Source organism: Crocodylus porosus, unplaced genomic scaffold, assembly GCF_001723895.1.
Source record: "Crocodylus porosus isolate Cpor-Errol unplaced genomic scaffold, CroPor_comp1, whole genome shotgun sequence".
In the NCBI taxonomy this organism is placed as follows: domain Eukaryota; kingdom Metazoa; phylum Chordata; order Crocodylia; family Crocodylidae; genus Crocodylus; species Crocodylus porosus.
Window position 1 is genome coordinate 39,674,651 of NW_017728915.1, and position 5,660 is coordinate 39,680,310.

The 5,660-nt window shown below is 46.3% G+C and overlaps 1 pseudogene; it reads left to right on the plus strand.

The window, feature by feature from the left end:
• Nucleotides 1–769: 769 nt before the first annotated feature.
• Nucleotides 770–2,162, plus strand: LOC109310380 (annotated as a pseudogene).
• The last annotated feature ends 3,498 nt before the right edge of the window (nucleotides 2,163–5,660 follow it).

Genomic DNA, 5,660 nt, shown 5'->3' on the forward strand with positions numbered 1-5,660 from the left:
GTGCAAAGTTTTGGTCAACAATTTGATTTAGAGGAAGTTTGGCCCAATTCAGTGGTCGAATCTCCAAATCTGAATTGAATCAGGAGACCCATTAAAAGGTCTGAATTGAATCAGAAGCCTCTGAATCCATTTAGAAAAGATTTGGATTGGCCGGGGAGAGGCACGCACAGCTGGGCAGCTGCAGATTTTCCTGTGGCTCCTCTGGCTGTTCCTGCCTCTGCCTTGGTGGGGGGAGCTGTGGGAAAAGGCCCCATCCCCCACCCAGTCCCAGCCTCCCAGCACTTCCATAATTGTTCACTGAGAGAGAGAGAGACACTATAGAAGACTCTCCAAGATACTATAAGAAGCCAAATCCAGAAAGACTTTTGAAGTAAAGCTCCTGTGAAAGGTGCATGTCATGCATAGAATCATAGTATCAATGAGTCGGAAGGGACCTAGACAGATCATCTAGTCTGACCCCCCGCCATGGGCAGGAACGAGCACTGGGTGTGGCAGGGGTCATAAAACCCCAGCCAGGTGCCTATCCAGTCTCCTCTTGAAGATTTCCAGGGAAGGTGAGAGCACCACCTCTCTGGGAAGCCTATTCCAGGCTCTGGCTACCCTTACAGTGAAGCAGTTCTTCCTAATATCTAACCTAAACCTATCAATATCTAACCTAAACCTATCAGGGCAGCTCACAGCAGCGGCACAGTGAGAGTGGGTGGTGGGTGGCTCGTCCCGGGCGCCCCTTCCCCGGCTGCAGTGGGCGGGCAGGCGGCGGGGATGTCCCGGCCCTTTGCCTCGGGCCAGCCGCTGTCCCGGCTGCCTTAACGCGGCCTCTCTTGCTCGCCCAGATGTCCATGTGCCTCACCACAGCCCTGCGTGTGACCGGGACCAGCTTCTTTGCCCTGCTTGTGCTGGGGGGCATCCTGGCCGCCTACGTCACCAGCTACCAGTTCATCCACACTGAGAAGCACTACCTGTCCTTCGGGCTGTATGGCACCATCCTGGGCCTGCACCTCTTCATCCAGAGCCTCTTCACCTTCCTGGAGCACCGGCGCATGAGGCGCAAGGGGCGCCCAATAAAGGTGCTGCGTGCCGTGGCCCTGTGCATCGCGGCCTACCAGGAGGACCCCGAGTATCTGTGGAAATGCCTGTGCTCTGTGAAGCACATCTCCTTCCCTGACCTGCATGTGGTGCTGGTGGTGGACGGCAATGGCCCCGACAACATGCACATGCTGGACATCTTCCGTGAGGTCATGGGCTCCGAGGGCGCCGGCTGCTATGTCTGGAAGAGCAACTTCCATGCGCGGGGTGAGGGTGAGATGGAGGCCGGGCTGCAGGAGGGCACGGACCATGTGCAGCACCTGGTGTGCACCAGCCTCTATGCCTGCATCATGCAGAAGTGGGGCAGGAAGCGCGAGGTGATGTACAGGGCCTTCCACGCGCTCAGCCACTCCATCAACTACATCTAGATGTGTGACTCGGATATGGTGCTGGACCCCCGCGTGGGCAGGGTCGGCGGAGACGTCCAGATCCTGAACAAGTAGGACTCGTGGATCTCGTTCCTGAGCAGTGTGCGGTACTGGATGGCCTTAAATGTGGATCGGGCCTGCCAGTCGTACTTCAGCTGTGTGCAGTGCATCCTTGGGCCACTAGGCATGTACCACAATGCCTTGTTGCAGCAGTTCCTGGAGGACTGGTACCACCAGACCTTCCTAGGCAGCAAGTGCAGCTTCAGGAATGACCAGCACCTCACCAACTGCGTGCTGAGCCTGGGCTACCGGACTAAGTACACGGCCCATTCCAGGTGCCTGATGGAGATGCCCATGCGCTACCTGCACTGGCTCAACCAGCAGACATGCTGGAGCAAGTCGTACTTCCGGGAGTGGCTGTACAAAGCGCTGTGGTTCCACAAGCACCACCTGTTGATGACCTATGAGTCCGTTGTCACCGGCTTCTTCCCCTTCTTCCTCATTGCCACTGTCATCCAGCTCTTCTACCGGGGCTGCATTTGGAACATCCTCCTCTTCCTCCTCACCGTGCAGCTGGTCGGCATCGTCAAGGCCACCTACACCTGCTTCCTGTGGGGCAACGCTGAGATGATCTTCATGTCCCTCTACTCCCTGCTCAAGATGTTTGTCATTAGCATTCTTCAACATTTTGTTTCAACAATTCAGTAGATTAGGTCCTGTGTAGATTCAGGTCAGTGTCAGAGAATCTGGGCTGCTAGGAAGTAATATAACATTTTGTATTGATTTTTGGATATTGGGTACATGTTTACTTTTATATTTTATTTGTATAAACTTTGACATGTAGGGCTAAATCCTATTGCATTTCATGTGCCAAAAAATATGTATACAATCAGGTAATTGCATTTTTTTTGATGCATACAAACAGCTTGGGATCGGTTTTTGCTACAGAATCACTGTGAGCACATACATGACAGAAATAAAATGGAAGAGGAAGGCCATAGTCTGGTGGTTATGACAGTTTCCCAGGAGAGGGAGACCTGAGTTCTCAGTGCCATTGATCCAGAGTGGGTTAGAATCTGCTTTGTCTGCAGCCCCACAAATGAGTTTCATCTTCAGCTACAGGCTTGGCATTAGCCAGAGTTCTCTCCAGCTTGTGGTGAAAAATCTGTCCTCTCTAAAGGCCTGAATTTATGTCCAGAAAAATATCCTAATAAAATACTTCAATATGGAGAACTAAAATAATTACTTTGACACCTCCACCTCAAGGAATATTTCCACAACCAGAATGAATCCACTTCCAACAACACTTTATCTTTTGATCAACCCCCCAAAACTGAAGAAACATCCATTTGGATACCTCAAAGTGGACAAAATTCTAACCTTGGCTGCTATATTGATTGGTTTAGGGAAAAAATGAACAATGGAATAATCAACAACCCATGCCACTATACAACCTCTCCCTCTCAGAGAAGGGCCATAGACTCTAGCTAACCACCAAATAATAATAGAACCAGCAGATAATGAGGAGCTATAGTTCTCCTGAACTGTGAAGACTACATAAAGAAGCCAACAGACAACTCTCTGACACCACCTACTACAAAAACTAGAGAAAGATCCTACTCCCCTTTTCACTTTGAAACTCAAAACCGCAATCAAATAATTTTAATTACAACTACAAAAAAAATCTACAGACCTTGATTCCTTCACTACCTAACCCAAGGACTTTTTACATACTTCCTAAAATCTACAAACAAGGAAACCCTGGCAGATCTATCATAGTAAGGACCCAAAGATATTACTGAATGTATACATTTCATCTTCACACAAACAACAACTTCACTTTCAATAACCAACACCTACTCCAGACCATGGGCACAGCTGTGGGCACAAAAGTGGCCCCACAGTATGCCAACCTTTTCATGAACCACCTGGAAGAAAAATTCTGCAAGACTGCACCATCAAACCCTTGCTATACTTAAGATATATCACTGACATCTTCATCATTTGGACTGAAAACCTGCCATCTGATTGATTTTTTTCCATCAGAAATTCAACACTCACCACCCCTCTATCAGACTGTCTCTTGAATACTCCAGCACTAACATTTCCTTTTTAGACATGATGTTCACTATCCAGAATGGTAAAATACATACCACCATACAGAAGACGACTGTGGACCAACAGACATATTTGCACAGATCCAGCAATCACCCTAAATACACCAAGAAAGCTGTAATATACAATGAAGCTCCCCGATACCACCAGATTTGCACCAGTGATTGCTACCTCACAAATCTCAAAAGAGCCATCACTCCACAAGGACGCTCCTCCAGGGAGAGAGATCACACTTTTGAAAGCACTACCCAAATAACATGTGAAGAATTGCTGCAGTACAGAAGGAAACCCCCCATGAATTGCACACCATTGGTTATGACACATCATCTCTCCCTGGAACCTATACAGAAAATCATCAAAAAATTGCAATCCATACTAGAAGACAACTCAATTCTTAAAGAGATCTTCCCCGAACCACCCATTCTAGCCTTTAAACAATCACTGAACCTTGCCAACCTCATCACCAGAAGCAAACTTCCTAAGACCCAAAACGCACAGAATGGGTCCAGACTGTGCCATGACAAGAAATGTAAAACCTGCCAACATATCTCCACCAAACGCCCACAATTACTACACCCTACAATTGAACCATCAACATTTCTGGATCTTGCATCTGCACCTCCAGAAATGTTATATATCTCATCCAGTGGGCCAAATGCCCTGATGGAAAATATGTAGGAGAAACCAAACAACAAGTGCAGACCAGAATGAACACACGCCTATAATCCAAGATAGGAATACCCAATTATTTGTGGGGGGACATTTTTCACAAGAAAATCACTCTCACTAGTCTCTCAGTTCTAACCTTCAAGGGGAATTGACAAAACACCTTTCACAGATGGGCCTGAGAACTTCACTTCGTCAACCTACTGGATGCAAAAAAACTGTGGAATAAATATAGTCATTGGATTTATGACACATTATAACCTGTCTAACATCTGATTCCATAGGTAACCTCTCTACTTTTTACCAACTATTATCATTCTCTACCCCCAACCCCATCTCTCACCCATTGACTACCTCACTTTACATTTTCACTGACTGGCTTTCTTGCATTCATACTGGCTTCTGGCTTCTTCACTCTTTCTTCCAGGAAGAGCACAGACCAACTGCAGACCCTTCCTCAGTTTGACAACAGGTATTTGTACCTGAAAGTTTACAAAGAATAATTTTTCCAACTCTCTTTGAATTGGTCTAACAAAAGATATTGGTTTTATCCAAAGAAACTTGTCTGCCATAAGTACACAAGCACTTTTGGATAAGAAGACCTTAGAATAAACTTTATTTGTGAAGTACTAGGGAACCTCTACAGACTCGTTGCATGGCTCTAACTGACTAGCTTAACTGAGGGACCATCCTCTATTTTGCCTAAGTAAGGGAGTATCTTTAAATTGTTACTTTTATTATTATTGTTGCACAGGTCTCCATTTGAAATTGATCCACCGCACCTTGCAATTACTATTTATTGGCTAAGTAGATAAACAACACTTGGAAAGTGTCTGTTCCATTGTAAGCACAGGCCCAGACCAGAATTCAGGGCTGTCTCTTGTTCCTCCAGTTTTTCCATCTAGCACTTGATATTTAGATATCTAAATCTAAAATTTAGATTTTAACTGGCTTATTTCGCCAGCTGGCTGCCTGGCCGTAATGCAGGGCCATTCAAGGATACTTTGTGGGCATGAGTATACCTCTGCACATGCAACTAATTTGTTAACTGTGGCAATGTGTCAAAAATTGAAGCTAAGTTACTGTGTGCCTTCCATGTCAATACTTAGAGGTAAATAGGATAAAGTACAGAAACTCTACAGAGATCCTGGTACTCAAGGAAGCAGAACCCTCTACTTTACTGAAAGTTGTGGCGTCTGTGACCAGGTTGCCAATTGTCAGCAAAAAATCAGGCTAAAATTGGCTGTCAGAATATACCATAAAAACTTTAGCTCTCAATAAAAACACTAAGCAGTTCCAACAGAATCAACACCGCAGCACTACCTGGTGTCTGAGCGGGAGTGCAGCACTTTTCAGGAAGTGTTGTCTCATCTGCATGCTACTGCTGGTATGTCCCAGACTACCTGTAATACTGCTGGGTCACAA